This window comes from Daktulosphaira vitifoliae, unplaced genomic scaffold (assembly GCF_025091365.1).
Source record: "Daktulosphaira vitifoliae isolate Bord-2020 unplaced genomic scaffold, ASM2509136v1 Scaffold_1, whole genome shotgun sequence".
Lineage (NCBI taxonomy): Eukaryota > Metazoa > Arthropoda > Insecta > Hemiptera > Phylloxeridae > Daktulosphaira > Daktulosphaira vitifoliae.
In genome coordinates, this window is record NW_026099572.1 from 80682390 (window position 1) to 80694460 (window position 12071).

General features: G+C 26.9%; 1 long non-coding RNA gene across 1 annotated transcript; it reads left to right on the forward strand.

Moving 5' to 3' along the window:
• Positions 1 to 10721: 10721 nt before the first annotated feature.
• Positions 10722 to 11647, forward strand: LOC126894391 (uncharacterized). Its single transcript, XR_007701390.1, has 3 exons — positions 10722 to 11034; positions 11311 to 11376; positions 11457 to 11647. It is a non-coding gene; the product is annotated as an uncharacterized LOC126894391 (long non-coding RNA).
• The last annotated feature ends 424 nt before the right edge of the window (positions 11648 to 12071 follow it).

Sequence of the window (12071 nt, forward strand, 5' to 3'; positions counted from 1 at the left end):
ACTCACAAATACAAAATCCTTACGCTCAGTTTGAAACAGGAGGCATTCTCTGTCTCATACGTTCATCTCNTGAAACAGGAGGCATTCTCTGTCTCATACGTTCATCTCTCTCTTTACGTATCATCACTGATCAGCAAACGCATGGATGAGTGACCACCCTTCCTGACTTCTTAATATGAAGAGTCATACCGAATAAGGACGTAACGCAGGATTCCAATTCTTCTCGTTCGCGGGCCCTTCATGCACCGCGTATGCAATTCATTGTTCGCCTCTTCCAGGCAATCCCGACAGTAGTCGCACGTTGACACGGCTACTTTAAGAATACCGTGGAGAAATTCATTTAAGCAGCCGTGCCCGAATATTACTTAGGTAAGACTGTAAGGCATTTCCCCGTGAGTTCGAGCAATCTACATGTCAAGACGGCTAGTTCATATCAGGGATTTTGTCCATGATCACACGATCTCTTCCTTAGTTAACCATCGATGTCAGTTGGATATGGATGCTCTGGAGCTGCAGCCGACTCTCCGCCCGCAGCAGTTGAACGGTGGTTTTTCGGAGCTCATGTCTGTTAGTGTGCTTAACGGCTAGCATATCCGCGAACGGCAGAGAAGTCGGGACGCCCGCCACCATGCCGGTGACAGTGCGGTAAGCGCATACGGTTCGAATAGCAGCCCTTCGGATCGTAGTCGGTTCAAAGTTTTCACATTCTTGGGCTAATACTTCAAGGTGTTCGTCTGCACCGTAGTCTTATAAAAAGATCAAGTGAACAACATTGAGTCACCGCCGTAGTTCTCTCAGTTCCCCAGGTTTGCCATCAATCCCGCCAAACTATCCATGACCCTCCGAGCCGGCTTGGTCGCACATTCTACGTGCGGTCCGAACATCAACTTTTCGTCGATAGGTAGCTCATGAGCTAATTTGTAGTCAGTTTTAACTAAACCTAACCGGTTGTTGCGCGACTTACAGTAGCCGACTGCTCACCAGGCCAAACCGTATACGCACAAACACATTCATGTTAAAGCGGGTGACGGCAGACGAATTAAAAAAAGTTACAAAACTGTTTATCGACTAGTCAAAGTTTAATTTATCCATCCCTCGTGTAACATTAAAAAAATGACATAGATTCCCATTAACTTTTGAAAGTTACCTCTAAAATTTACTCATGTAGATCATTTTTCTTACAATAAAATTGATATTTATTATGGCTTCATAAAAATAAATTAAATTTAACTCTACTTTGTAATGTAACAAAAAGGCAACTTAATTTTTTTTGTAAATTTTTATTTTGGTTGAGCCAACTGCGTATTATGATAGTTTTTATTATCTACATTTGTCATAATAAGCTGTTGTTTTTTGATTGTGCGAGAAGCATTTTGTTGACAATCATCCCACTCCTATCATCTCTTGAATATAATCATGATGAATATTGATTAAAAAATTTTCTAGATAACTTCCGACTCTGATTTACAATTTTATTGACCGCTACTCTAAAGGTTAACCGGAGCATAGCCATCTGAGCGCATTGATCAATTTATAGGGGAATAGTTATAATTGAAACTGTTTGTACTGTTTTCCGTCCGTAGCGAGTATGTGGCAACATAATTTTTTGACGGTTCGGTCTTTTGACTTTTTTTAGCTTCTATGCGAAGCTTAGGAGGTATTAATTTAACTATGATGAGTTTTTTAAATGTCTATCGCTACTGATTCTTAGCTATCATTTTCTTTCAACAATACGTCAAAAATTGTATATAATTAAAGACATAGCACTTAATAATTGAAAAATTTCCTCATTTCCTGTAAGTAAGTGTCTCCCGTTAACCAAATTCAATTTGAAATTGTTTTTGTGCACATTTATTTTCAATTTCAATTTTACACAGTTTTAAAAATATGTACAATTAAGCTATACCTTTAACTAAGGTATTTTTATTTTAAAACACTTTATAAGGGATTGCCTTATAGTAATGAAGCCATTGATTTTCATACAAAATACATAAATCTAACTCGCATTGAATATAAAGTTAAACTTATTTTAAATATTTTTCCTACATTAATTTAAGAAATACAACTTTGTATCTTAGAACTAGCTTAAATTGTCCTTTATATCTATTAATATATGTGATGTATGGTTGCCGTGTCGGTAACACTAAAGTCACTCACGCTCGGGTACGAGGTTCAATAAGCGACCAACAAAATAATCATTTGCATTTTTTTCTTTATTCTTTTTAAGTTAGAAAAAAATTCAAAAGTTATTTGATTTTTATCTCATTTGGATTGAATGAATATCAAGGAACCTATTACTATAGACTCCCCTTAAGAGAAGTAATTTCGTATTTATCTTAAAATTATTCTACGATGTGGTTTTTTTTTGTGTCTCTCATTTATTATAATAGCTCTCACTTGACCAATTTTTTCAACAATACTTAAGATAATTACAAATAGTATCTATTTAAAGTTATTACCCTCAAAACTTGAAAAAAATTTACCCATTATTAAAAAACAGTTCCTTAACGAAATTTATATATAATACTGTTATAAATCATTCAGTTTGAATGTTATTCAAGTATATATTGTCAAATCAGGTTTGATATGATAAATAGGTTTCAACTGTTATAAAAAAAAGTTACTTAACCAAATTTATCTGAATATAATGCAGTTATATATACATGTCCAATATTATAGGTGTTATATTATTTACATGTAAAATTTTATCACAAGATTGAAAGGTTACAAATATCAAAAAAAATCTAATTAATTGGCCACAACGGATGAAATTTGAAACTTTTCATGGCGCACTGAAAAAATACAAAAATGAGGGTCGCCAACCTACTGAGCGAGACAATGCATTGTCTCGCCCAGTTTTTTAAAAAAAATTTTTAAATTCTACTGACTTTATTGAATTATATAAACAAAATAAATTAAGTTAACACGAGGCAAAAAACCTCGTCTGCAAATTAAAGAGAAACAAAGAAGAAAATAAAAAAACAAAATATATTAATAAAAAATTGTTAAGCCTACACTTTTACAATTAGAGAACACAATGAACTTCTTCGGGTACTCACCGGTTTTTGTATACGGCATTACAACTAAGCACAGCGGTTATACGCCCCAAGTAAGCGACTAGTTTTAAGTATTTAGAATTAGCTTACAAGACGTTGGGACACACCGGAATAAAATACACTACGTCACCACATTGTACTAGTAGTACATTCATCACCCAATATAATATATAAAAAAATCATAAATAATATATATAACATGGTAGGTGATATTGTGTAACGCCTGCCATGTCGAGGGACAAAAAAAAAAATATGGAAACCTATAAAAATCAACAAAAAAAAAAAAAAATTCGCCACACATGCTTAAACTACAAAAAACTCAAATATATTTAACATAGGTACTTTTTGTCACGTTACCAGATATTCAGTAGTTTTTTCTTTCCATAATATACATCTTATAAATTCAAAAAATAAATCGGATAGTACATTTGTAAAAAATATAATTTAATATTGATTAGTTTATATGTTTAAAAAGTCTAATATGTAAATAGTTAAAATAACAATTATTTGTGTGTAAGTTATATGACGTAAAAAAATACAATTTACAAAAATATCGAAATTTATTATTAATTTAAAAAGCGGTGTATATTAAGTTGGCAAAATTTATAGTGAACACAATATACACGTCAATAAATTAAAAATATTATAAATATCACATAACAATTTTGAATTTTAAATTTAATACAAGTCAAATTATACCTCAATTCATTTATTATTCATATTTATGATAAAAAGTTTTAATTTTAATAAATATAAATAAATCAACAAGATGATTTTGAACTTATTTATTAAATTTATTATTATTGTGGTCACAATCGTTTCAAGTAGAGCTCTTTTTAATTCTAATAAACGAAGTTCTGAAGAATCATTGGAAATAACGAAAACTCGGTCTTGGGAATACGTTAAAAATGAAATCGTAATTCTGCCAACAGGTAATAGAATCAGTTTGGCAGAATTGATAAAAAGCAACAATAAAAATGATGATAAAATAAATAGTGATAATGAAAATGTGTACAATCATAAATACGTTAAAGACAATTTTTTTCGTACTGCTTTAGTTACAAGAGTATTAAAATATATTGGCTTAGTTTCTGAGTATGCATATAGATTGAAGAATTTATGAAGTTCAGATCTTACAGATTATGAAGCTTCATTACGTGCAACAATAAGTGTAGCGGACGCATGTATTAAAAATTTTCGTACGGAATATTTTTGGAAGAATGAGACAGACCTTGAAAAAAAGATCCATGAATTGGAAAAGATATTATTGTACACAGTAGAAATCATATTTATGATGTTTTAAAGAAAGTACTTAAATATCAGCATAATAACTGCGTTAATAATAGCATAATAAAACTTTTTATGTTTATGCCCAAAAAATATGGATGTTGACATAAAAGTAGATTTATACAAAACTTTGATGAATCATGGCTTCAGTACACATGATGTGTTTCATTCCGAAATTATTACAAATGATCTGTACTATGATTTACACAANTATTACAAATTATCTGTACTATGATTTACACAAGAACATAGATAATATAAGACAATGTATGCAGAATGAATGTTATATATGAATTCAATGTAAAAAAAAAATCATTTTAGTAAATTCACATTCCATGGAATTATTTAATTTTTTTATGTTATATGTGTAATATGTTATATATTTCAATCAAAAATATATCTTGAGTTAATTAAAATAAAAATTTTAAAATCCTTAATGGTTTTAGCTATCATGTTAATTTTTTATAATTATTGGCTGAACCTTTAGAATAAGTAATGACAATCTGATTGTCATTCTGAGTCAATGTAATTATTTAATTTCATTCGGAAATTTATCGTTGACTTTTAATATGTAAAAAAAAATTAGTGAACAATTTTAATTTTTGTTACACGAATGTTGTAGACCCGGAGTAGTATTATTTTGGTTCACGGTCCATTAAATTGACCCACGAGTGCTGGGAAAGTTCAGCGTTTAATAAGTAACCCTTTATTTTTTCATAAGTACTAGGATAGTTCAAAGTTCAAAATAGAACTGTACAGTACTATTAATGTTTAATAGTGCACTCGGTAACCTGGCTCTCAGTTTATGTACTGTTCATTGGATCAATTTATACTTACCTCCTGATTTTATTTTAAGTACAATAGAATCATTATAATGGTTATAACAGTTTTGATATACAATTATAATTTTTTATAATAATTTAACCTTTAACTGTAAATTAATAAAATAACAACATTTGAAATATAACAATGATCTATGATGATTATTGAGACTAGCACCAATTCATTTGGTGAGCTTATGGCACATTAATTAGACATGTCATTAACCATTGTCCAACAATTCTAATAATTGTGATTTAATTTAGTTGTGATTTGTGTGCCATTCCCACAAATTATTGAAAAATATTACCATTTTTATAAATGCTCCTTTTGAGAACTGACAAGATTTTTGCCTCTCTTGTCTCTTTCCTGTTAATATAGCAATTCGAGTTCATTTAATATAGTAACAACGGTGCTGAACTCAGTTCAAAACCCGTTCACAGCACGGTTCAAAATGAGATTTGACTACGGATTTTAACATGAGGTGAACTGAGTTCTACAAAAGTTCAATAAGAGTTTAAAGACAGTTCCACGGTTCAGATATAAAACGCTCGATAACAGTTCAATTGTCGTTCATTGGTTCAATAACAGCATGCTCTATGACAGTTCACTAAACGTTCATTCGTTCATTAACAGTTACGGGGTTTAAAAGTAAATTTAAAGGTTTTGTACATATTCAAAAATGTTATAATTTTTAAATAGTATATTGTATTACTATATACACAATGTATTATCTGTATAAAATATATTATATGTATATATATAGTGTAAAATAGTTAACCTTCGAATTTTAGGTTTATTTTATTTTATATTAAATGATAATTAGTGAACAATCCGTTTATACAATTTGATTTTAATCAATATAAATTAACAACAATAGATAATTTTAAATAAAAATAATGATGTTAGAAATGTCAGCAATTTATTTTCTGTAACTCAGTTTGATTTATTGTTGTACAATATTTATCAAAAAAATCCAATAAAAATATTTTATCATAATAAGTTAATTACTAAGGTGTTATAGAATTGAGACAAAGATACAGTTAATATTGATACAGAAAATTGTGAAATTGCAATAGTTGATATAACAAAAAACATTATTGTGGTTATAAAAACAATTAGTAATTTTAATTTAATTTCCATGAAATTGAATAAATGAAAATCATTGTTCTATGTACAACAGAAGGAGTAATACATATAAGAGCATCCAACAAGATAGCATAAGATTGCCATGTTTTTTTTACTGTTTTTATTTTGATTCCTAAAATGTTATATTTTGTTATAACTTATTAATAAAAAAACTGTGAAACAATCTAAGTAAATAAATTAAAAAAATTATTTACAAAAAAATGAAATGTAATTGAATAACAAAAAAACAATAGGATTTTAATGGTGTGATGCTTTATTATTGCCAGAATGCTTAAAAATATTATCTATTATTTTGTTAAATATTCTTTCGTGTTCAGGTATTACGATTTGGCCAGCATAGCATCTAAAAAATAAACAAACATTAGTATAGATAATAACTAGTAAATATACTAATATGTATTTGTATAGAATATACAAGGGTTCAAATAATAAGGAAAAGGGTTCCCATTTTTCGTAACAATTGTTTTGTTTTTCTTTATTTATTAAATATGTAGTATATCTATACAACAGATAGACGGGGCACAGGCAAAACATGCGGTATAGATGGGACTATTTTATAGAAGAGTGTGAGGATGTCATATCCCCCAAAAGTTTATTAAAATCATAAGTCGGAATTTTTAGAATAAATTGTAGAATTTTGTACCCATGAAAGTACTTAGTCGGCAAAATTCACTTCACACATCCCTAAAATTTACTACTAGGATCGCTCCTATATATAATATTATTATTATTTTTATGAATATACAATGTTACAATAATTGTATATATAAACTATAATTATTATAGTTTAATCATTATTTAAGTAGTTGGTATTTTACCAGTATTAATATAAGCTCTAGTAATTGGATCCCAAATAATATAAATAAGAGGCGAAGATAAGAATACTTCAATAGAACGATTTTTCAAGATAAATAAAATATGACCCCAAAGAATAATTTTATTTAAAATAATATACTTATTAAAAATAATAATAAATTATAAAGAATAATTCACAAATATGTATTGGGTACAAAAAATTTTATGATTTACTATTTTATAATAGTAAATATACTATATTTATAATTTTGTATTATTTTAAATAAAAATATTTTAATACAAAAGAGTATAAAGTTTTAATTGAGTTGAAGTCATAAAAGTCAATAGATATTTATTCAGATTTCTGGAGAAGAAAAAATATAGAGAGTTCAAATATTTTTGTGTTAATGATAAATTATTATTAGTTATTGCACTTCCGATTAATATGAACTCAATATTCAAAAATGTTTATTGAGTTATATCAATTTACTACTAAGTGCCAACAAAAAAGTTCATTTAATAAACTATATAGAAATTAACCTTTTAGTGTTACAGTATTCAAATGTTTGAACAAGTACATGACATGCTTTGTAAAATATTTATTATACTTATTAAAAATACATATTTTTTAAATATTGTAAATTAAAAAACATGATATCTATCAACATTTATTTATTATAACTATGTGATATAGTGAAGTAAACTTGACATGATATTTCATAAGAATTATTTTATTTTTGTTATTATTTAAGTTATAAAATAATTGTGTTTTGGATATTGGGTATTTTAGACAATCTATGTATATAGATTTGTTTTTTGTTTAAGGGAAACTACTGTGAATAGTTTTATTTATATCTTAAAATTACTTAGGTTACATGTAAGCCTCAAGAGATGGTTTTCAATGTATACAATGTTGAGAAATATATAAAATGCACCATTTTAAATATTGAAATACAGAAGTTATTTGAATCACATGTATGAATAAAAATCAATAAATAAGACGATATAATATAAGCTAGAGCCGACCCCAATTTGTTGGGATAAAGGCTAAGGATATGATGATAGAGATAATGATGTATGATTAAAAATTTCCAACATTTTAAGCTCATGAAAAATCTTGAGGTGTCCGTTATGATCGTTTATTTTTAAGACAACTTAATAACAACATAACTAACGATAGTACTTTATAAATAAATAATTTTGTATTATAATTATAATTAATCATAATACAAAATGGGAAAATTTCATATATAATTTACCACATGTATCTATTACAATTACAATAAATGTAGTTACTAAAATGTTTGATTATCTTTAAAAAAAATAATATATGCTATTATTAAAATTAATTGACATAACTATTTATTATTTTACTCCTAAATTTAAATTAGATGTACATACAATTTATTGAATTTTTCAGTTAAATATATATGTGAGAGTGAACAGGGAAAAAGAGCAGTCTTGACAAGTTATCTAGACGCTAAGAAAATGGCTAATGTCTCGAAAAAATAATTTGTAAAAAGAGTAAAACAATCGTTGATGATATGAAAAAATGTCACAGTAAAATGAAATGATAAATAAAAATCGCCCGAACTAAAACTGTTGGCTAACGGTTACTGACACGTCTGGTTATTCCGTCAAAAGTTCATACATTAAATTCGCGCAATAGTCTCAATGAAAATATTTTATGACTATTATTTTAATGTTTTTTTTATTAATTTACTAATCAAGGGATAGTATGTCTAATATCAGTATAAATTAATAAAACTATTTGAACGGCTATAACCGTTATAACGATTCTTTCATTATAACGAAAGAACTTTGGTGAATCCGTACGATTATTTTGAACATTGAACGGTCTCAGCCACTTATTAAAAATTGTTCGGTTATTTATTGAACGCTGAACTTTCTTAGAACTTATAAAAAATTACACAGTTCGTTACTGAAAATTAAACTTTGTTACTTTTGAGTTACACATGAAACAAATTATAATTTGTTTCATGTGTAACTCAAAAGTAAGCAATTAAATTATTTTTTAACATATAGTAGTATATTGGATTTGTAAGTAATTTTAGAATTAGCTTATATTAAATAAATTTTAGTGGAATATGCTGCATCCTATTCTTTTTTATTAGAACAATAATTTGAAATCTTTAATTGTTTTAATTTATTAAATTGCACAATCATGATCATAATCCTGAGTTTCTAAAGAAATGATCTGAATAAACAACACATGTATTATTGATGCCTCACTTTGTGATACATTTATTTTTAAGACCAATTAATTATTGTTTTATCAAACCTTCAAATACAATAAAGCATTTCTTTATTGTAAATATTGTTCAGTAATATTATTATTTAATATTATAAAAGTAATATATTAAATTAAAGAATATTAAGAATATTGTGTTGGACAATGTCTCTTTAAGGTTCTTTAAATAGTTATAATATTTATTATTTATGAAATAAATCTTTGATTTCAATCATTTATCTATATGACTAGATAATTTGCACAAAAAATATCTTACAACACAGAATAGTTATAAGCCTGATTTAGAATTTAAATAAAATTTTTCTCATTATTACAAAGTTATTTTCAAAAAAGTATTTACAATGACCATTACATTCTACGCTATTAGAATAGTGAAAGTTAAAAAAAATAGCAAAAATAGAATACTCTTTTGATCCCTAATTACAAAATTATAATTGTTATTAATTATACTATATATAATATAACATAAATAAAATTGGAAAAAAAATTTAATTTCATTATAATCTGAAAGTTTTTATATTAGAATTTTTACTTAGTTTATGTTAGGTCTAACATAAAATTTTCTATAGTACTACATTTCTTTGAAGTTTAATAGTTTAGTTTAATTATATTTTTGAACTTTTTGTTTTAAATATTTTTTTTTATAACTTACAGTTTCTATTATTGAAATTATTATTATAATTATTATTGGATTTTGTAAATTTAAAAAAATAAAATCCGGTAGTTCACTATTGTATGTCACACTAGAGTGTAGTAAATTAAGAATTTAAATATTTTGTAAAAATATATTGAAATGAAACTTTACAATTCCCAGAGTAAATTATTTCACTACTTTATACTTTTAACGTTAAGTTAATTATCTTAACATAAATGACGGATCGGGGGGTTTTACTTGACAATCGTATAATATCAATTCCAAACAGTAACTTTATTATACATATATATATTTATAAACTAATAAATATTCAATATATCAATATATTAACATTAGAATAATAATAGTAGAAAAAAAACAAACAAAACGAAACATCACCCAGCTATCCATAGTGCAATTAACGTTGAATCGACTGCCAAAACGCTTCCCAAAGTAATTCTTCCTTTTGCGTTAGGAATGTGCAACCTCCGCTGCTCTATTTCCGTTGAGCACTCGAGTAATAGCACGTAACTGGTAATATAAAGTGTTGGTTGTCACCTAAACAGGCCAATACCAACCAAAAAACAATGAAACAAATTAAAAACACGCCAGCTCACTGGCCACGAGTCATCAGACTCAAGAGATGCGGTACGACTTCAATCGCGTACACCGACGTAGTGCTCGCAAGGTGCCTGTAGGTGCCGGACACGATTGTTGTCATTACATTGAGAGGGGTAATGCCAACTCGAGCTATGTGTAACTTTACCGGCTACACACATAACTTTTGAACATATTTATTAAAACTTTTAAAGTTTATTATTTGACTATATTCAGAATCAACATCCAAATATATTAAAAATAATTGATCATATTGGAGTGGAGAAAAGAACTTTAAAAAGATGTAATGATGGTTCACTGGAAAACAGTAGTGTTAATGCTTCAAAACAACTTTAAAAAAAAATCCAGATAAATCAGGCAGTTTTGGAGGAATTTTTGAGAAAAAAAAAAGTTTACTAACCAAAGTAAGAATATGCAAAGTAATTTTTTATTTTAGTCACATTTATCAAGTTGGAGCATAAACGAAATTACTTGCATAATACATGGGTTTATGTATTAGTGTACTCACATATTTAATGTTTAGGATCTCTATTTGAAAGAATTCCAAAACTCTAACATTATAATATTTAAAATTAATATGTTATTTGTCAATAATATTAGCTTATATCAAAAAACTTATATCATATGTTTTTCTAAAAATCATTATTTTTTGTTATGAATATTTATAATTTTGATTTCAGATACTCTAGATCAGTGGTTCTCAATGGGGGCGATATCGTTTTAAATGGTTGGTCGACTTTTAAAAAGTAAATAATAGATTTATTTTTATTTGAATAGGTATCTAATCAACAGATTTTCTAGGTAGTAATATAATATATTTTGTTAGATCATACATTGGAATAATAGTGTTAGAAGGAGGATTTATTAAGAACTAATTGTCTTTTAAAACCGAGAAGACTAAAAGGGTCACATACATATGATATCATAGTTAAAACTATCGATGAAGTATACACACAGTCTGAAATTTCAGATAAATTATTTTATTATACTACATAAAATGATTCTAATTTTGTAAAATGTTTTAAGTAAGATCTATTCATATTAATATAATTAATAACTATAAAATTATTTATGTTGGTATTGCTCATATTTTTAATTTATGTAACATACATCTTGAAGTATCAATTTTTTGATTTATATTAATGGTTATTTATATTATGAATTTAAATTAACTTCTCATAAATAAGTTTGAATTTAACCCTTATTATATTTTTTAGAACATTGGTAATGTACTTGATGATTAAAATACTGAAATTTCTGATTAGTTGCTTGTGAACAATTCAATGAATTAGAAATAGATGTTCATTAGATAAAATTAACTAGAAAAATTTATGTCGTCAAGTTGAACATTCTAAATAATAAAGAACAAGATTATCAGTATACGTTACCCAAACAACCCAAAAACATAAACGTTACCCAAAATCATCGATGTTGTGTACAC